This window comes from Ammospiza nelsoni, chromosome 6 (genome assembly GCF_027579445.1).
Source record: "Ammospiza nelsoni isolate bAmmNel1 chromosome 6, bAmmNel1.pri, whole genome shotgun sequence".
NCBI classification, from domain to species: Eukaryota; Metazoa; Chordata; class Aves; order Passeriformes; family Passerellidae; genus Ammospiza; species Ammospiza nelsoni.
This window is the reverse complement of record NC_080638.1, coordinates 44,148,750-44,170,632: the sequence shown is the minus strand read 5'-3', so window position 1 is coordinate 44,170,632 and position 21,883 is coordinate 44,148,750. Positions and strand designations below refer to the sequence as shown.

General features: G+C 37.1%; 1 protein-coding gene across 2 annotated transcripts in view; it reads right to left on the bottom strand.

The window, feature by feature from the left end:
* Positions 1-21,883, bottom strand: part of NRXN3 (neurexin 3) — a 703,958-nt gene that overhangs the window by 3,534 nt on the left and 678,541 nt on the right. The window lies entirely within an intron of this gene.

Sequence of the window (21,883 nt, the reverse complement as noted above, 5' to 3'; positions counted from 1 at the left end):
AAAGGGTCTTCTACAAGTAGAGGGATAACTAATTCACCTCCTGGGATGGAAAAGAGAAAAAAAAAAGATTAGTACATTTTAATGACACAATGCACCATTTTCAGTTCACTTAAGGGTGAGAGAGGATCTGGGCATTATGAAAAGGTGTCAGGGATCAGCTTTCTCTCTCTCTAGCTTCACTACCTACATACTTTTTTGGGGCTGCCTTTCATTGTTCCCTCCCACCCTGCTCGGGCATCGGTAAAGTGAATGCTCCATTTCCTACCTATGCTAGATATGTACAGTGAAATACCCTGAATTTTTACAGATCCAAATTTTTTTATTTTTGGAGATACTCTCAAGTGACTCTGTGGTCATCAATTTTTGGTAGTGATTTTTTTCAAGCATTTGGTTAGAAGACTATTTAAATTAATTACTTTAGACTGCCATAGACCAATGTTCTCCTAGCTTTATTTTCCACCATTCATCTTGCCAGTTTTTCCTCTTCTGATTATTTTCATTTAAAATAACAGTGGTATTTCTTCTCTGTCATCTGATATGCTCACCCTCTGTAGCAGTATATAAGTCCTTTCCCTAAGGTGTTTTCCATTCATCCATTTCTTCCTGATCATTGTCTGGCTCTTAAATTGTGGGAAGGTTCATGAGCGTGAGGGATGGAATAAGAACCAAGTACTTACTGGGTCCATGAAGGTATAGAGCTCTACTCAATATGTTCATTTCTTTTTAATCTTTCTTTAGCATTCTGTTTGACACTAGGAATGTCCCTTTCCTTGCATCTTTTGGGGCTACTAGTGCCATGCTATCTTCATCTTCCATTCTTCTTGATATTCATTCACTATAATTTGATTAAAAATTAAGATAGATTTTATAGTGATTGACAAAAAAAGTGAATAAGGACTTTAAAGAACCAAATTAGCACTTGAGCCCAGGACTGCACTGCAGAAATTGTCTTCACACATACTGTTACATGTTCTTGACAGGCACACAGTTGCAATCAGTTCTACTGATTTCTAACAGGATGTTTACCTGCCTACAGAGGGCTGAAAACAAGGTGGACTTATGGTCTCCTCTTCAGGCAGAACAATAAAGCTATAGATGTAACATTTGTACCTTACAACAATATAAGCTGCAAATGAAACAAGAAAATCAGTGTATCAGTTCTGTGATTTGGATTCTGAGCAGCCATATTGCTACTTTTAGGGAAATAGCCTTCTGTTGTCTCTATATCATAATGTGACTGCACCTCTATTTTTCAGTATATGGTAGTTAAAACTCCAGTGTTTTATATTGTGGACAAAAAAAAAAAAAAGTGTGGAATCTTATTAATTTATCTAATTCCTCTACCTCTGTTTATATAGTCTTCTGTTGACATACAGGTCATCAACAATTTTTTTTTTAGAGTGAATTATATTGATTTTGAAAGTTTGTGTATAGATTTTCCTTTGGGTAATTTTTCTTTGCCTAGCCATGTAAGTAAGCAGCTTAAAATATAAATTGAATTGTTCAGCTAACATAATGAGAATCACCTAGATCTGTTCAAAGGAGTACAACTCAGTAAGTATTCCTAATGCACAGGAAATTTTGATTTATACTCACCATTGCTTTAGGGGAATGTTCAAAAGGAATTGTAGTTTCTAAATAAATAATTCTGGGTTTTAGTTATGTATTAATAACTGCTAATGAACAGTTTGGCATTGCTACAATGCTGAATTCATCAAGGTCAAAAATTCTACTCTCTCAAAATCTACCCTATATATTATATGCACTTGTTTCCCATTGAATTCTGCCAGTAATGTCTATGGAATGTCTATAAGGAATATTGTCTAAAATCAAAATACCTTCTAAATGTATTTGGAGAGCAAATAATTTGAACAAATTACACATGGGAGATAGAAATATACTGAAAAAGGTACTTAACAGTTTGATTAAATCTGGATAGCTGAAATAGCAATATGGCTTATTCTTTTCCTTAATGGGAAACTAAGTGGTGACACAGTTTAATCAATTGAAACAGTCGGAATTCTCTCAGAGGTACCAGGGTTGAAATTACACCAAAATAAGAAATGTGGTACTTTGCATACTTTCATGCAAAGCTAGTTTTAAGTTAAGATACAAAGGGACAATTTGAACATGTTGTTTAGTTTCCTGAGCTTCCTCAGTATGTTCATATATCTCTTTTGTTACTGCAGAGAGACTGAAAAAATAAGTATCAATGTCTCTAAACGACATGCTTTCAAAAAAATTATGTAAAAAAGCCTACAGTGGAGTCTGCCAAATGGCTGCACTGCATTTTGTGCTCACGCATCTGAGCTGTCTTCTGAGCAATGCAGAAACTAGAGCATATAATATGATTTATACATGTCCAGAAGGCCTATATCCATGGCTTGAGTAGAGCATCTATAATCTATGCAAACAGGGGGTCTCAGGATGAACTCGGAGTATGCCTTGAGGGAAAGATCATCTGTGAGCCTGGCAAAAAAATGTATAAAAATAACAGAATTTAAGTGAGGATTGCAACAAATGGCATGACCCTGGAATTTAAGTTCCAGAAAGTTAGGGATAGATAGTGTTTCTTTAAACAGTTTTTAAGATCAGTGTTTTACTGTTCAATTGCAATACTCATCTGTGATTTGCATCCATCATCTGTGACACTCAACTGGAAAAAAAAGTTGGTCAGCTTTTAATTGCTCATCTGGAGCCTTGAAGTGCCTTTGTTCTTAAAAGCTATTATACTGGCCTAGAGCATCAGTATATAGTTGATCTGCCACCCATTGGAGCAATATTTTGGGTAGCTTTCATCCAAAAAGAAGTTATTTTGGTCCTCCTAATGATTAATTTCCTGGAAGGAATCAGACATTTTTTATATTTAATATGTATTTATCCTTTTTCCCATTTAATATGTATTTATCCTTTTTCCCCAATAACCTTTGCATTTAAAAGCAGGTCATAGTTATATAGTTTTTGTTGCTATTGAGGACTTGAGATAATGATCAAAACTACTGGAATTATAAAAATGAATACAGCTGTCTTGAAATATGAAGTAAAGTTGATAGACTTGCTATGATAACTCAGGTTTTACATAAGTGATGGAGAAAATAATGGAGATTTTCGATGCCAGCAAGTCTGGTGGATGGAAGGCAGTAAGACAGAGTCAGGACTAAGTTTTACAAAGCTTTCATCTCTCAATGTAAGTGAGGAGAGAAATAACTATCATACCAGGAGCAGTGGATTAACTTTGATTCAATTATTTAATCTCATCACTAGTTTTTATTCCAAATTGTCCAATGATTCACACTATGGTTAGTTGCATACTCAAGAAATAGAGACTGTTTAAGGTCCTTCCTTAGGAGTCACTTCTCCATCAAGGAGTTAATTTGTTACATTTACCTTCGTGGTGGATCAGATAGATGAAAAGGTTGTAATTATGTTTTGATTTTTAATTTTTTAATTGTCCATAATAGAAGAAACTGAGGCCAAAAAAGGCTGTGTGACAGTAAATCAGAAAAAGCACTTTAGGTATCAAATCTGGCTTCTCTTTTATTGCATTGTTAGGCATCTATGCAAACCTCACAGCAAACTTGAAGCTGTAAGTTTAACAGGATGTAAGCACAATGAATACTTCCTGGGGTATGTGATTTATAGGGGAATAAAAACATCCTTAAAAATGACATGATAAAAATGCCACTCAGTCTAAGAGAAATGTGTTATTTAAGGATAACAGGGAATGTAAATCCTGAAAAGTTCCCAGGAAAGTGTGAGAAATATGATCAACAATATCTGTGGAGCAATTGCAGACTTTCATATCAGTCCTGCAAGCAACTCTGTAAGTGGTACTACATTTCTGCAGGTAAGAGACATGAGAGGGAGTCTGATGACCAGCAGATTGAGTGTGTGTGTAGGGGAATCATCTTTCACAGAAGAATGGCTGAGGGTGCAGGAAGCTGCCTGGAGCCAGTGGTCCTTTGATGGTGGAGTAGTGATGCCTCTTGCCCAGGCCCCACATCAGATTAAAGGTGAACACTGAAAGATTTTAAAAACTAAAACTTGGTTGTCAAGAATATCTTATGCAGGATTTGGATCCTGAATGGTTTGCTGTAGAAGGCAAATGTTTTACAGATTTAGGCCTCTAGAAAGAGCTAGAGGAGCCCCTGAAAAACAATGACAATTTTGAAGAGAAATATGTTTGAGAGAGGTCTTATGTATGTCAAATTTTCTTCTCTCCTCACAGTGTCTACCCATTTTTCAACTGCAAAATTAATGCTTTGCAGCCTTGAATAAAACTTACAGGTTCAATTTCCAAATTCTCTATTCTGTGAAAGAAAAAAGCAAGGCTGCAACCCTGTTTGGGCCATGGCTTTCAAACAAATATTCATGTAAGACTTAGATTCTGCTTGGGAATGATATAGGCTGTTTCCTGGTAGTTATAGGTTTCTTTCTCCCTTTTTTTTTTTTTTTTTTTTTTTTTTTTTTTTTTCTGTTGGCTGTTAAACAGCTGTTAAAAGTGTGTGCTTTGAATTCAGGGTTACTTTAGCAAACTAAAGATTTCACAAGGATTTTCCAGATTTATTTTTCACCTACTTTGTGCTTTCTCCCCTAAGCAGGGAATAGATGTTTCTTGAATAGAAACATGTGTTTTAAAAAGCTCCTCTTGAAAACACAATGCCACAGAACTAAACAAAAGAGGAACAGATAAAATAATTTCCTTGGCAGTGACATATATGCAAAACTCATCCACAGTGTAGATGAAAAAAAAAAAACCCCAAGTCCAAAAAACTTAACACCAAACCAGAAGGAGCTCTGAGAGAACTGAAGTCTGTGAGGTGGGAAATCTCATACCAAAGAGCCCAGTGGTTTGCTTGGCCTTCTCATTCCAGAGAGTGTGCATATATTAATTAAAAATTAGCCTTTTAATGTAACACATATACTGCTTTCATGGAGTTGTTCTTTTCTTTAAACTACCAAGAGCACTGGGGGTATAAAAGGTCTACTTAAGCCTTGGAGCTGCCCTGCTTTTTGCTTTATGAGTGTATTTATAGATATATATTTCATACCTCTGGAGCTGAGCTCTAGTCAGAGTCCTCTGCCACAGGAAAAGACGGAGTGTTTAAAATTTAATAGAAGCCTTATGAACTGTGAGGATGGTGTGGGCAAGCCAGGAATGCAGAGGGCACCAAAAAATTCTATAAATAAAACAACATGAAAAACTGTGGCAGCTGGTGGTTTTCATCTTTAGAGCTACAACTACTTCAGTGGAGTTTCAGGCATCAGACTGATAAAGGACAAAAGGCACACAAAAAGGAAGCCTGAAAGATTAATCTTCTGCTGCTGATGATAAGGAACACACCTTATAGTCTCTCTTTTCCAGCTGCAACTGAGGAGCTTTAAATTGTCATCCATAAAGGCTGCACAATTCATCCATTCCTGCAGGTACTTGAAATTCTGCATCCAAAGTTTGCAATTTTAATTCTATTCTTTTGATGTTCCTCTGAAGTCTGACTCCATTTTTAATATGGAATACTTGCCAGAGAACTAATTCCTTACCTTTCCCCTGCCCTGTATCAACATGATAATTTCTTATTAAAAGACTGAGTTCATAAATTTCAGTCTAATGGTATTTAGTTAATTCTGCTTTGAGTCCTCTGAGGATAAAAAGAGGAAATTATTCAGAATACAGTCTCTGGTTGAAAGGAATGATGATGCTAACACAAAACCCAGTATATGAACATTCTCAATATTTTCTACTCTTGCAGTCTGAATTAATTGCAATTGACAGAGAGTAGTAGAGAGAAAAAGCAAGATTTCTACAATGGCAAACTACAACTCTTTATCTGAGATATCTCCTTTTAATTTCAGACACTATATAGTCCTCAAAGTCATTTGATAAAACTAGATTTCTGGTGGAGTTTGTTGAAAACCATTTCCTAAGCCCCTCCCTCCAACTATATTAAAAGTCATCAGTAAATGCAGTGTTTCCCAACAGATGGTTCATGAGCAACATGAAGGTACAGAGTCTGAGAGGTCATGAATCCCAAGTTAACGTTGGGCTGTCTGTTACTGATGTAAATTATTGCTCACCTTTGTGGAGTTTTAGTGAAACAGAACCTTCCAGAGAGGTCCTGACATCATGTCTAGAAGCAAAATTCTGGGGCAAAACCAAGAATTTTGGTGCTCAGACACTGAGCTTCTCTGAACCAATTGAGGCACGTCCTCCTCTATCTCCCACCACTATTTTAAACTTTTATGATTACCTGGTGACAGCTTCCTATTCAGTATAATTATTTGTTGTGTTTTCAGTACCAGTTGTCCCAGGGACTTGATGGTTGAACCTAATATACCTGCTGAGCACAGCATTACTATGCAGAAATGGTGAACACATATATACTTACAAAGAAGTACAGCTTTCTCTTATTTTAGTCACTGCTTTTTGAAGAAACTAATGGAAACTTCTTTTGAAGTAAGGAAATTTTAGAGGTTCAGGATCTGTCTGCATAACTTCCGTACGATGCTATCAAGTCTGATACTAATAGCAATATGGTGGGTGCACTGACCTGGTAAGAGTACACTTGAGAGTATCATTTAGACTGGACATCAGGCACATAATCAGCAATGAAAAAATTCAATAGAAATAAAATACTTTCATGGGAATAAAGTAGGAATGGTGTAGAGCTGCAATAGGAAAACCCAGAGAACTCCCAAAATGCTAAAGAAGTCCCATAAATTTTGACATGAAGGCTACACCACCAGGTTAAATACAATCTAAGTAACATGAAAAGAAGTAATGTTACTGGTGATTCGTGTGGGGAAAGGGAAAGAAAGCTTCTAGAGGGGGACTGAGAAAGATCAGAACCAAATTGCCTCAGACTCCTTCACCCCATCCTATGCACAATACAATATAGCAATCGACAATATACAAAGAGCACATAACATAAAGGCAACTACAAACTGATTAAAAAATAAATAAACTTATATGTATTTTCATAAAGCAAAACCATACACTAGAAAATAAAAATGCCACAGCAACAAGGTCAGAAAAGGAAAAAACAGAACAAGTAATTCACTTTATCAGCAAAAGAAAGATCAAAACCTATGTGAACTGAAAAAAATTATGAAAATCAAAAACATTATTTCCTTTAAAAAAAGGTAACCAAAAATACATAAAAATATTTAGAAAGCATACCACATTGATTTCATAACAGTCAACTTACATCAACAAATTGCCCGCATGTTTTTTGGCATGAAAGGAAAAATTTACAAAAGAAAGTTGTGTAAGAATGCTCTTGGACAAGTAGCATTGCCACATTCTTGTAACTTGCTTTTTTTTGCTGTTGTTTCTTAAAAACTTCTTTAGCAAAATGTTTATTATTTCTTTTTAAATATATTTGTTTTACAACAAAGGGCGATACAGGGAGGCAACAACACATACATCCACACCACATAACATGAAAAGAAAAAAATCTTGCACCTTAACAAATTTGAACTTTTTATTTTCTGCTGTTTTTGGTTGTATTTTTTTATCTTATGTAAAGTTGTTAGCATATTGCAGTTGAAAAATCCTGTACAATTTATTGAATTTACTTTTGCTTGTTTGCATATCTACATATAATTTTTTTTGAAAAGCAAAGTTTGTTGCTTTTTTGCCTTTTTGGTCAATTTGATATATATTTTTTTAAACATTTTCTTTTTTTCTATAATTTTTGTGTGTGTGTGTTTTAAGGAATGGATGACTGCACATAAAATTTTAACAATGCTAAAGAAAGGGGTGGTGAAGGGAAACTTATGGGAAGAAAAAATGCTTAGGGTGGATGGAGTGGGAGTGTAAAAATCTATGAGTGTACTACACAGGAGATGAAGATGATGGGAGTGAATGTGTAAGTCAGTTGCCATGTCCATGTAAGGGCGGTACGGAGTGATCTAGCAGCATTAGAGCTTCTGGCTGTAAGGAAGGGATGGGCAATATACAAAAACAAATGAGCATATTCATGCCCATCAACAAAAAGAAAGAACAGAACTCTAACATTGACAATCTCACAAACCCTAAGCTGCAACTTCTTCAACATGCAAGTTACAAAAAATTAATAATTATAATATTAATATTTACATTTTCATTAAATGTTCTCAAATTATAAAAACAGTTAAGACTTTTCCCTACTAAAAATAGCAGTAAAAGTACACAAACTAATAATAATAATAATAGTAATAATAATAATAACCAGAGAGTAAAACAAAAAAAACAAGGAAACTAGTTTTATGCATTGGAATTAGAACAACTTCATCTGTAGCTACCCACAGCCTTCTTGTTCTAAGAATCATCTTTTCTGAAGTCCATCAAATTGACAGTGTATTCTCAGTAATTTGAGGCAATTGTTTCTTGTGTGCATCAAATGTACTGTTTCAAATGTAAAGATCATGTTTGCATACCCCTTCCCCACTGTCAAATTAGACTGCTTTCATATTCAGATTCCCTGGAGAATCTCAAAAATACAGCTGTAGGATTCTGCCAGTGAAGTAGTTCCTTATTTAAAGACAGAAATAGAGGGAAAAAATTGCAGAAAACAATTCATAACTCTTTTGTTTTGTTTTTTTTTCATTATTAGATTGAAACAAACCAAATCTAAGATAGATATTCAACCATTGAAAAGAAATACATCAAAATAGAACTATGAAGAGATATACTAAAAAAAAAAGCAAAAGATGAAATAGAGAGTTCTCTTTGTTCCCAGGAAGAAGGGAGATAAGAACAATTGCTGGACTTTGAAATTTTATTTTTAAAGAAAATATTATTCCACACACTTTCAAAGATGGACAAACCAGATGCACACATTGAAAGGAACAGACAAAGCAGTCTAGGGACACTTTCATAATTTGAAATTTTTTAAAAAAATAATCGGATTCTCTTTCCTTCCATCCCCCTCCCATTCAAATATGTTTTCAATTGTCGGCCAAAAACCCCACCACCCTTGAGTGTTGCTTTTTTTTTTAATACATCTTTTTTTTATCACTTATTTTTAAAATAAACATGGAGAGGAAAAAAAAAAGGACGTGCAGTCTGGATGTATGTCATAAATAGACATAGAAAAAGATAGAAGAAATTGGCTGAGATCGACAAATGGGTTATATAATAGCTTAATTTTACTGTAGGATGTTAATAATAATGCATGCTTAAAGTAAGTTGCATTTAGGGAAAGTAGAAAAACAGAAGAGCAAGCAAGGGTTTGGGGGCGGGCAGGCAGAAGGGAAGGCGCGGACAAGGGGTGTACCATCCATGCCTCTCCAGAAAGGGCAAAGCACATTCCAGCAGGATCTCTGCATTTCTGGGGGATGTCAGAAGGGCAAAAGGGTGAGGAGAAATTATAAGCTATGCTAGGATAGACTTTTCACCCTGACTATGACCTATTTGAATCCGTCCAAAACACCAAACTCCATCCCTTGTTCTGACTCCAAGGCACACCTGAAATCAGTGGCATATTTTCCTGCCTAGTGGCAGAAAATGCTGCCACTGCTAGCATTAAGACAGAGACTACTTTCTCCTATGCTACAAAAGTATTAAAAGTTCAAGGAGCTATTACTAATTGGTACTTTCCTGAAACAGTATTCCAGATACTATATATCCTAGAGGGGTCCTCAGCTTTCTCTGAATTCCTTAATGACACATATGATGTCTGCGTTTTTCTTTTGTAAAGATCATCGCTTAGATATCAGAGTCCTTCCAAGAAGGAACTCAGGACCACAGGCAAACAAACAGTTTTGTTTGGTGTTTTAAAAGACAATAAAATTACATATAAAGCTCTGGACCCTGCCTAAGAGAAATCTCTCCAGCAGGTGGGAGAATCTGGCTGTAAGCACTGCAGACACTTTAGCTTTCCATCAGGAATGTCAGTAAGATCATTCCATGAGCCGTCATAATGTCATGCTACCACCAATCAGTTGAAGTGGGAGCGCTCTTGAGATTGAATTTCTGGGAATAATGAGGATTTCCTCCCTGTGGATGTGGCCAGGGGTATTTCTGTGTAGGTATGATAACAAACAGGTAAGATGTTCTGGTACTTATGAATGTGAGGAGCAATAGCCCCTCTAAAGCCACTGACAGATCAGTGTTAGTTCTGGGGAATATTAAATAAGTATAAACCCCATAAAAATTAAATAGCCTGGGTTGGTTTTAGATGTATTACTGAAAAGTGTCCTGTTCTGAGAGGAGTTATATAAGAGCTCTACTTCAGAAGTGATGAGGTTGCACTGACTAACAGCACAGTGCAGCTGTAGCTGGAATGTACCATGCCTATGCTGGGAGGCTACAGTGGACCTGTCTCCTACATCCCTTTGGTAAACATGTTAGGAAGGGAAGAGGTCACACCACAGAAGAGGAAACCTGGTCAGGGTAATACCAGGGACAAAACATGCAGGTTACAGGAAGCAAAACATGGTCTACATAGGAAAATTTGGGGATTAATTTATGGATCAGAAAAAAATTGGTTAGAAATATGAAAAAATTTAGTGAGGCCTTTTCAGACCTCAGTGGAGATTTTTGTTTGGCAAGGTTACAAGGTTAGTGTCCCTGGACATCACTCCCCACCAGGATTCCGAGCCTCTAGTTTAATTGTACTTAGGGAATTTCACAAAGAGGCATTTAAGCTTTGAATTTTAATCAGTATTTGTCATGACTTGCAGCTGGATTTTCAGAGCAGTGAAATATCCCCCTTCAGCACATTAGAACTGAGTGCCTTCTCTTTGATGCAAAACAGACTGTAAGGCATGGTTGCCAACTGTGCAGTCCATGTCAGGCATCTCCAGAAAATACTTCTGCCCTATTTGACGATAAACTTCTAACTCATTGCATGAGGGTCTGCAAAAGCCTTTTATTGCCTGTAAGATCAAAAGAGAGAACCACAACTGGAGCCAGAGACACTTCAAGAGATGACAAGATTTTGTAAAGGAAATATTGATGTTAGCTTTAGAAGAGGATCTAAAGGGTGCTAAGCAATTTTTTATTTGGTCAATACAGAGGTGCTTGAATAGAAGTAGATTTCTTCAGAAAATTTGGGTCCAACAACTTCTGTTGAGGCTGGCAAAACCTTCTTCAGTATTTAAAAAAATTCTGGCAGTTAATAATAAAAATTAGATGTCCTAATTTGAAAATTGGATCCTAAATGGTTCCACATAAAATTATAAGATGCTATTTTATTACCGAACACTTAGCAAATTATTCCTCAGAAAAACAAAGACTAAAAAGCAGCCTTTTTTTTTTTTTAAATTTTCAAAAACTTAAAGTAGATCAAAGGACTGGGAGTATAAACATCTGTATTATCAAAGCTTACAAGTTTATTGCTTGAAGGATTGAGCTGATAGCCAGTGTTTTCAAATGAAAAAATCCATATATCAACAGGGAAACAATTATACAAAAAGCTCCTTGTTCAGTGGCTTCAATGATGAAGTTTTATTATACTACTTTTTGTTTTCAAGTTGCATTTTAAAGAGAAATAAGAAAAGTAAGGTAATGCACATGTCTCTGTGTGTGTGCGTGTGTGTGTTTGTGTTAAAAAGCAATATGAAAAATGGATGGTAAATTGGGATCTAGGGCTGCACTGCAGTACCCAGATTCATGCTAACCTCTGGAACTTCCATGTCTTTTACCACTTTAGTCACAGAATCACAGAATAGGCAGAATTGAAAGGGATCCACTAAGATTATCCAAGTCCAACTAGTGGCCCTGCACAGCACCATCCATCCCCAAGATGAGTCCCACCCTGCACCTGGGAGTATTGCGTAAACACTTGAGCTCTGTCAGGCTGGTGCTGTGACCGCTTCCCTGGGGAGCCTGTCCCAGTGCCCAACCATCCTCTGGGTGAAGAACTTTCTTCTAATATCCAACAAAAACCTCCCCTTACACAACTTCATGTCCCTGCTCTCCATTAAAGCTGATCGTTTCTCTCTTCTCTAAGACACTGAATCCCAAATTATTTGCGTTCTATCCACTGCAACACAACTCTGGTTCTTCCTGCTTGTACTAGCTCCCAAAACAACCTGTTCATTCTTGCATGTTTTTAACCTTTCATAGTGTTTTTTGACCATCCAGCCAAACGAATGCTTAGCATACCACAAGTAACAAATAGCTTATAGATTAATAGGATTAAATACTAAGTTTCAAAGCAAGTTTCCTACACCCAACTCAGAATAAAAATCTGTTCCTGTGATTCCCATCAGCTATCAGCACTAATTTAATCTGCAAGCCAAGTGTATTGAATTAGCTGGTCCACTACAAAACACAGAGATAGGAAGAGCCTAAGAATATAAATTAGTTATATCACTTCTCTTGCACCAGCTGTTTGTACTGGTAAAAAGCTCTCTCATTCTAAGCCCATGGGCACATCTGAAGCTTAGAAATAAAAAAGCAATCCATAGTAAGAATATCTATATGAAAATGACTGGCAAAGTCCCACATACTGTTCTGTTTGGGTTTGTGTTAATTAGTGGGCCTTCTTTATAGCAATGAGGAAAAAAACTATCATCAGAAATGAAAGTACATTTATAGCTCTGAGAGCTAAGGAAATCATAGGGCTAAACTGCCACAGCAGTAAAGAATTTTTCAGGTGTTTGCCATAAGCTTATTATCTTTTCACAGTCCTTCAAATCAAAGAGTATTTGATGCTTCCAGTGCTAAGCAGCCCAACCAGTATCACTGGCCTGAAAGCATTCTGCCCATGCAGCTCTAAACTGTCTCTTTCTCCAGGGAGCAAGATCTGCTGTAATGTTTTTTGAAAGACTGAAGATTGATATTTGTAGTCAGCCCAGCTATGGCTTTTTTTTTTTTAATGTAAAGCCAAACTTATTTAATCCTAGAAGTCAGTTAAATAGAAAGAAGTGTTTCTGAAGGGATTTTGCAACCAAAACCCAGATTCTCATACTGACAAACTCAGCAGCAGAGTGACATCCAATAATTTGAGTGGGAGCGGGAATAGTTTACTGTCTTCGGTCTACACATACATAGCAAAAGTTCTGCATATTTATGCAATACTAAAATGTAAATAATTTTCTGCTAATCCACAAATATAGAGCAGCAAGGCTATATAAGTGTCTTCTCCTTTCTTCAGTATACAGCTATGAAGTGGACAGGTAAAAATACATGTCATCAGGTTGTCCAAATGCTAGTAAATACTTCATGACTTCTGCGTATCTTCTCAGTAGTGGCATCCTCAGAAGTCACATCATGTTGGACAGGTTGGATCAATGGGCTGAGATAAAACTGTACAAGGTTCAACAAGGCCAAGAGCTGGGTTCTGCACTTGGGTCACAACAACCCCAGGCAGTGCTAAAGGACAGAAGGTGGCTGGAAAGCTGCCCAGCAGAAAAGGACCTGAGGGCTGCTGGTCAACAGCTGCTGAACATGAGCCAGTGTGTGCTCAGGTGGGCAAGAGGGCCTGTGGCATCCTGGGCTCTGTCAGAAATAGCGTGGCCAGCAGGAGCAGGGCAGTGGTTGTCTCCCTGTGCTGGTGAGGCCACACCTTAAGTGCTATGCTAGATTTTGGGCCCCTCACTGCAAGAAAGTCACTGAGGTGCTGGGACATGTCCTGAGAATGGCAACAAAGCCGCTGAAGGGTCTGGAAAGTCCTACAGGGAGTGGCTGAGGCAGCTGAGATTGTTAAACCTGGAGAAAAGGAGGCTAAGGTGAGAGCTTGTCGCTCTCTGCAACTATCTGAAAGGAGGTTGTGTACTTCAGAAGTAGGCAGAACGCTTTTTCAGTGCAATATTTTTAATCACTTGCAAACTAGGTTACATTTGCCATTTCTGTTGAAAGTTCCTACAAAGGAATTGAATTAATCCCTAAAACAGCATAAGCACATTACATTTTCAAAGTCTGCAGCTAATCCAACTGCAAGTAACTCAGTGGATGGAACTTCCTTCCTTGCTTTGTGAGAGAAGAACCCAAAGCACAGCAGAATCACTGGTTAAAGGTTTCTCTTGCAATGAACTTAAGCTTATTTTCTGCAGGAGTGATTCTAGTGATTCTAGTTCTGCAGGAGTGATTCTAACTAGTGATTCTAGTTCTGCCCTCAATAACCCCTCTTCATTTAGTATTTCATACTCCTGTTACAGAGACAAATCAGTGCCGGGAGGAACCTGCATTTGCAGCTTGTGTCCAGATACAGATATTGTGCTTTTTATCTTGGAGTTGTAAACAAAATAAAGTAAAACCACACAAAGAAAAGTGTCCACTTCTTCGATGGCTAAATAATCCAGGAACATCCTAGGCATTACTTATGTCTGTGGAAGACATTAAAGATCCAAAGCATTTCACTTTAGAAGTCTCCACTGATGCAGCTACACCGTATTCTCAAAGTTAAATGGAAATCAGTACAACCTTTAACAGTGTACACACAGTACCAAGGAAAGTGTTGGACAAGCTCTAGAAAAGAGCAAGGGTGTTAACATGTAAACTGGACTACAAACATGGTGATGAATTCCAACTAATAAAAATACACAATTTCCTTGGTAATTATATCAAGCTAAATAGTGCAATTAACGAGAAAAATAATTAACCATGTCTTTTCAGCATTGTGAACATCACTTCTTTGTAAATTTTTTACTTTGTAAAATGTACAGTGAAGAGAATTTACAGTGTGATGGTTGGGAAGAGACTAATTCCAGTAGGTTTTGAACAAGATAAATTTACCTGTGTCTTCATACCTAAATTTCTTTATTTTAGTAATCACAGGGCACGATAGGGATTCTTATAGGGCATGCTTTATTCTACTAAGTTTGAGCAATTTTAAGTTCCCTCCTACAGTAATTGGGGTGTAAGAGTTAAGAATTGAAATGACCTATTAAAGCACATGTTAAAAAACTGCACTAAATCAGGGATTAATAAGCTCATCTTCCAAATGATGGAAGCAGTACAGCCCTGCTGATAATGCCATTTTCCTTATGTTACAAGAAGCCTTTAGAAGTTCAGAACTGTCCTAGGACTATGGGACTTCAGTCTCCAGACAAAAAAAAGGAAAAAAATCTTTAGAATGGATACAAGGACTGCCCCACAGCCATCCTAAAAGGCAAGGGCAAGTTCTCCTTCAGTAAAATGAGCTGATGTTGCATACACTAAGGCTTTAATCCCCAGTAACCTGCAAAGGAAAAATGGTACATAAGAGACTGTTACTGAGGAGGAGTTCACTATCAAGTAGACTGCTGACATGTTCTACAAAATTACCACTGGGAAGTGATAGAAAACCCTAGGTAAAAACCCTGATAATCTGTAAACATAAATAAACAGAACCCCAATTCTTCCTCCAGAAAAGAAAAATGGGAGCGCCAAGCTTTTGGGCTGTATGCTAGGTGTTGTTCTCTCACACCACTTCAGACAATGGGAGATGCTCTTTGCTTTTGATTTTAATAATGTTTAAAAGCACTACAATCCCCTTGAGATCTCAAGCAGAGGTGCTTAGAATGGAATGGCAAATGCCTGTTAATCCATACTTTGACGTCAGTTCTCCTACTAGGCAGCATTTGTAACTGCATCAGTCACACAATAGAGCTAACTAACATATGAGCTATCTAGCTCTGAAGCACTGCAGGGGGAATCCTTTGTATAGAAGCTTTCAACATGTGAGCTAGTTCTGTCTATCATTTAGAAAAGACAAGAGGGGATGGTGCTGTGACTCAGGCATTTGGGAATGGATCTTTGGCAGGGCTTCTTGTTTGTTTGTTTTTGCAGGGAAGTTTAATACTAGACATCAAGTGCAGAAGCATAAAGAGAGGGTGCTGTTTTTGCAAATTTTCTTTTGAAAGTTCAGGATTACAGCAATGGAAGGCTGCTGCAGGCAAGTTTGAATCCTCTTTTTCAACATCATGAATGACTGGAATAAATTCTACTGTGATTCAGAAGCCAACACTTTAAGCTGTTTATCAGAGGTTGCATTACAGCAAGAAAGTGGCTGGGAAGGGTATTTTCTCTGTTTTCATAAAAGATTGGATTAGAAGAGAAACAGATCTCATTCCAAAAGTTAACTTATTTTAGTATTGATGATATTAGCATCTGGGGCCCCCAACATAAGAAGGATGTGTAAGAGCAAGTCCAGAGGATGGTCATGGAGCTGAGGGCTGGAGCTCATTTCCTGTGAAGACAGGCTGAGAGAGTTGGGGCTGTTCAGCCTGGAGAAGAGAAGGCTCCAGGGACACCTTACAGCACCTTTTCCCAGTACCTAAAGGGGGCCTACAAGAAAGCTGGAGAGGCAGCTTTTATAAAGGTATGTAGCGGATAGGACAACAGCTTCAAAATAAAACAAGGTGTATTTAAATTAGATATTAGGAAGAAATTAATTATTTTGATGGTGGTAAGGCACTGGAACAGGTTTCTCAAAGAATCACCATCCCTGGAAATGTTCAAGGCCAAGTTGGAGCAATCTGGTTTAGTGGAAGGTGTGCCTGCCCATGGTGAAGAGGATATTTGAGGTCCCTCCTCACCCAAACAATTCTACAAATCTATACTATGGTAATTGTATCTATTTTAGAATCACAAGTAAAGCCAACATGTTCACAAATAAAGATTGACACCAGAATTCTTCAGGTCCATACAGATTTTTAAACAAAAATTCAGGATGACTGCTTTTTGCTATTGATTAATTCTGCTTACCTCATTTGTATTGGCATTCTTTCTCCCTAATCTTCACACCATGATAATGTATACCCCACCCTCCCAGAAGCTTGTTTTCTTTGTTAGAGAAGTTTAAGCACTACCTTTCAAAATGGATGGAGAAGGGGGATGGGGGGTATCTGGGAGTATGGTGTGTATTTTTTTTTTAAAAACCAGCAGTTAATATTCATAGACCAGGGCAAGTCAGATTGCTGTGGATTCACTATTTAAAGGGATATATAGTCATATATTTGAATATGTTTTCCATATTATTCCTTACTGTATTACCTGGAGTATTTACATTTAAATTTCAGGGTTATTGTTAGACAATCAACTGAGAAATGACTGCATAGATATTAACTATCATGTCTGAGCTTCATGGTTTAGTAATTCTCAGGAGCATAAAAATCATGAATACCTGTGAAATGAAAGTTAACTGCAGATCAAGTCCAATAGGATGGAAAGTTAATTAAAAGAGGCTAAAAAAATCTTATCATATCAGGCTTTCTGCTGCTATGAAGTAAGACATCGTATGGTTAGATTTTAATAGGAAAGTCTATTACTTTTCTCATAGACTCTAATTTCCTTTATCTGTATGAGCCACAATATTTTCTCATGCAGAATTATTTTTCTGATGAATTCATTATTTCTATTCATATTCTTAGTCTAATTGATGGTCTTAAGCACAATCAAAAAAGAGAGCTGGAAACATTATGTTAATAGAACAAGCATGTTATTTGAGCAATTCTGCTATTGGCAAACTTGCAGTTTTGAACTTTGTGAATGAAACAAAAAGGTGTTCAAATTTTAACTTATTGCCCTGTGATTTACTGCCTTATTAGGGTATTTATGAACAGCACTGTTTTGAAGTTAGAAGAAATATTGCAACTTCAAAAGGCTCATTATAGACACTTGAGCCCATTGCTTGCCTTCTGCAAAGGACATTAAATGAGAACAGACACATGGACCAACATTTTACTGAAGAAGAACTGGCAGATTTGCCTGTTTATTTCCAGTGCCTAAACAATTCTTGCTAGTCTTTCATGGTAAATTTAAGTGTTTAATGCAAAGTGTCTTCTTTTCCCAACCTTCCAAGCCATTGAATTATTCATCAAAATGGAAGCATGCCAGAAGCCAAATTCTAAGTTGCTATTGCTGTCTTATAGCTCCATCACAATTCCTTATTATTCCTTATTTCATTGTCTGGTGATTTAGTAGTGGTAACCTCCGTTGAAAATTACTGAGAAAGGGAAGCATGTGGCAACTCAAACATACAACTACAAAGAGCAGAATTCAGCACAGGAGCAATAAGCTTTGAGAAAAGATGACAGCTGTCTTCATAGGTAGGGAGTCATAACATGGAGTTAATGGAAAAAACATTTCACTTCTGCTCTTTCCTCATCTTCACCTTTCTCTTAAAAAAATACATTCCACTTCAAAACTCTACCATAATAAGCAGGTGTTTCCTGCTTATTATGTCTCATTGGATGATTTCGCAACCCGATAAATATCTACTTCCAACTCTAAAGATATTCTTCATTCCAACTTGCTGCCAAGCCAAGTTAGGGATCTGAGAGATGAGTTCAGGTCTCCTATCACTACCACTCAACAGGAGAGGCTTGGCAATCTTGCAGCTACCCTGTTGCCTTCAGTGATCTTACAGAAATACGACTGACTGAACTTTAAAACTGAACATGGATAAATGACTCTGCAGGGAAAGTGAGGGACAGATTGGAACCCATTCCCTAACCCCAGCACTGCATGGAATTTACAGGGACCATCAGGATATAAAAGTCAGCAGACTGGTCTCTGAAACCAAACACACAGATCAGTGGAGAAAACACTTTCTGTTTGCTCATCTATGGCATTCAGGTATAGCTATGGGTGAAATGATTCCTTTTGATTAAACAAATAGGGCTGTTCATAATGAAGAAAACAATTTTATTTAGAAACATTTCCTCTCCTTTATTAATGCAATTCCTCTTTTAAACTCAGCAGTAGTTTATCCTCTTCCACCTCTGCAACTGTTGCATGCCCTCCAAATCATTGTCTCCCTGCATTGCTCCATGTTTTGCTCAACTAAAGCTTGTTAGTGAGACACCTCAGGAAGTATCCATTAAATGTCTCTCATTATTGTATTTATGAAAAGCAGACAATAGCAATCATCACTCTTACTAAAGGTCTGAAAAACTTCTTTTAAATACCTGCAGAACACATTTCAAATCTGAGATAAACAATGCCACTGAAGTAGTAACAGTGCATTTCTGGTCAAACACCTTAGCTGGCATATAAGGCTGGGTGCTATGTTAGATAAGATCAAGAAGATCCATAACACTATCAAGTGCAGAAATAAAAATGGAAGTAGCAATGGCTTACTTTAAAGACAGAAAAGAACAAAAAGGAAGGTTTATCCCTGCTCCTTTCCACAATATTAATGTGCAGAATACAGATGCAACAGCTGGGCTCAAAAAAGTGAGAAAGTCAGAAGCTGCCTGATCTCAGAAAAGCAACAGGCATTCCTTATGTATTCAAACAGTGTAGAATAAAAGTAAAGCATTGTAATGAAATACAGTAAAAAATGTAGATGATACGCACCTTATGAAAACAAGCTGTTGTATTTGACAGCTGAGCTTTGAAATGCTCCAGCTAAAGTCTCTCCTCTCTGTTAAATCATCTGGACTTTTTTTTCCAGTGTGTGATTTAAGGTCTAGCTAACTCTATATAGTGATTTTTTCCACGTATAACTGTACAAAAGCCCTAATACTATAAACTGCTAAATACTTTCTACTTTCATTAATCCCAAGTCACTCAACATCTCATCAGGCTGCCAATTTTTCCAGCCATGTGGTTAATGTAATTAGCAAATATGCAGGCATATGAATATATACAGGAATCTACACTTTTTTTTTTCTTTTTTTACTAAGAAAGTATTTAATTTGCATCCAAATTCCAAAGTGCTTTAGACATTCAAGTGCTGACTCTTTTCTTTCCTAAAAGAAAGATCAATATCCTGTTCACAAATGCTAGGGACAAATGCTTTGGAAGAGAGTTGTAAAACAAGTGAGGAATGTGGCAGAAAAGTTATGCTTTTGGTAATTTAAGCCTATTACCAAATGTAGTCTCCCAGGAATTCCTCGTACATACAGTTGGGGTTTTGTTTCTGCATATGCTATGAATTACCTAATCCACTCTTTCTGATCTAATGTTCAGTTCTGGCAAACAATCCTACTTCTGAAACTTAAGAGCATGATTTTCTACTCACCTGCAGCAGTTTGACACCGATAATGCTTATATGCATTATTGCTAACTTACATTAGCAGTAAATGAGAGGTACAGCATGTGCATCGTTTCTTACAGTGGAATCAGAGAAACCTAAAATATGACAAGCAATCTATCTCCTGGGGACAGGATATTACCAGCACTCTGTTTTCACATCTAAGATATTTGCTAGAACTATCTGAAATCTGTAATAATATTACATAACTGAACAATACTTACAGGTTTTCATATATATTTACTGTATGTAAGCCATATATATTTTTTTCTCTTTTTCTTTAATTTCTATTTCCAGCACCTTTCTCAGTGCTCCAGTCAGAGACATAAAGCTGAAATTTATTGGGTTTTATAAAAGGAAACTGCATTTTCCATCCCTTAATCCTTTCTTGCAAAGAATCTCCTTCCTCCACAGCAGTTCCCTATGCTTATTAAGCTCCCCAGCTACATTCAGAACCCTGGTGCTGTATAAGCAGAGGCGTCACTGTAATGGAGCAGAGAGATAACACTGCCTCTCTGCTCAGCTTTGTCAGCACTACCCCTGAAATTATGTGTACAGTTCTGTGCATTTCATTACTAGAACAGAACAACACAAGACAATGCAAAAGAGAAAACCGATAAAGAACTGCTGTTCAACAAGGAACAACAATCATTGCTCTAAGTTGATGTCCAAAATCTTTGCCTTCACTGTCGATAGCTTCATCATCTTGGTTTGTACTTGCTGAAATCTCCCTTGAATTAGAAAATTGATGTAATATGACACACAGAGTAAATGCTGTCATTGCTCTAATATGGCCGGATCCCCAGAAAAATGACCTCCTGGTGTGTGTATCTGTCTAAGATTTGAGAACTCTGAAGGCTCAAAATAAAACTTTTGTTTAAAAGTAGAGGTGAGATTAACTAAGGTTGGAAACTGAAAGAAGAAGTAAGATTCCAAGGTCTTATTTCAAGTTCTGTCATTCAGCTAAACCTTAAGGGCTCGGTCTACAAAAGGATTGACTATCTCTTTTCAGTGTATAAATCTAAAATTTAGATCCTAGAAGCAAATGCTCAACTGCTCTAATATCCACAAAACTCCTCTTAGCTGCTAGAAAAATCATGGCAATATAGCTATAAAATGTTTGGGCTATTGGACACTCACATTTGCAGTCAAGGATATATCTCAAGGATATAACTATTAAAATTCATTTAAAATAAGCATCTTGAATGTGCAGCTGGCTTCTGAGATTAAATGCCAATAAAATAAAATAAACAATATTGCTTGTATAGGGATTTTAAGGCAAAATCCATAGGTATCAATAGCAATTGATATTCTGAATTTCATCAACAATCTGCGCCTTCACAAAATGTCTGCTACTACAGTAGTCCAAATGGCTTTGACCTGACTTGCTGTTTAGACTCCTAATTAATTAGCTTTAATGAAATGTAAGCAAATTTGGTTGTGAAAAAAAACCAAAACTGTTCCAGTTCCTCAGGATACTTTAAACATTTCATGTGAATATAGTGTTCTTACATGAAGCATGCCAAGCTTGGCAGGTCTTAAGAGTTTCCTAAACTATCTGAATTGGCAGCTTGTGTTTGGACACTTGCCACCCACGAGACAGGACAACAGAAAACTTGCAGCTTGTCATCAGGAAGGAAAGGTCATCTGAGAGGCAAAAGAAAAAAAAGTCACCAGGAGAATGAAAAAATCTACTGGTTCAATGGTCAATGACATAGAGATGATTGGGATTCATTTTTCCTATGCTATCACATCTTTGTGTTTGCTGTAGACAGCACTAACAGAGCACATTCTTCAGCAGTGAACTGTGTAAATCCTTTCCAGAGGAGGCAAGATAGGGGGAAAACTGCTGTACCAGGATTCCCCGCTCTTCTTGCATGGAGGAAGAATTACTAACAGAGAGAGTTAGACACACAAATGGCTGCTTTCATCTTTCAACAATCCCAGTTATTAGAATAGAGGTGCTGCAGGCACAACATCTGCAGTTTGTT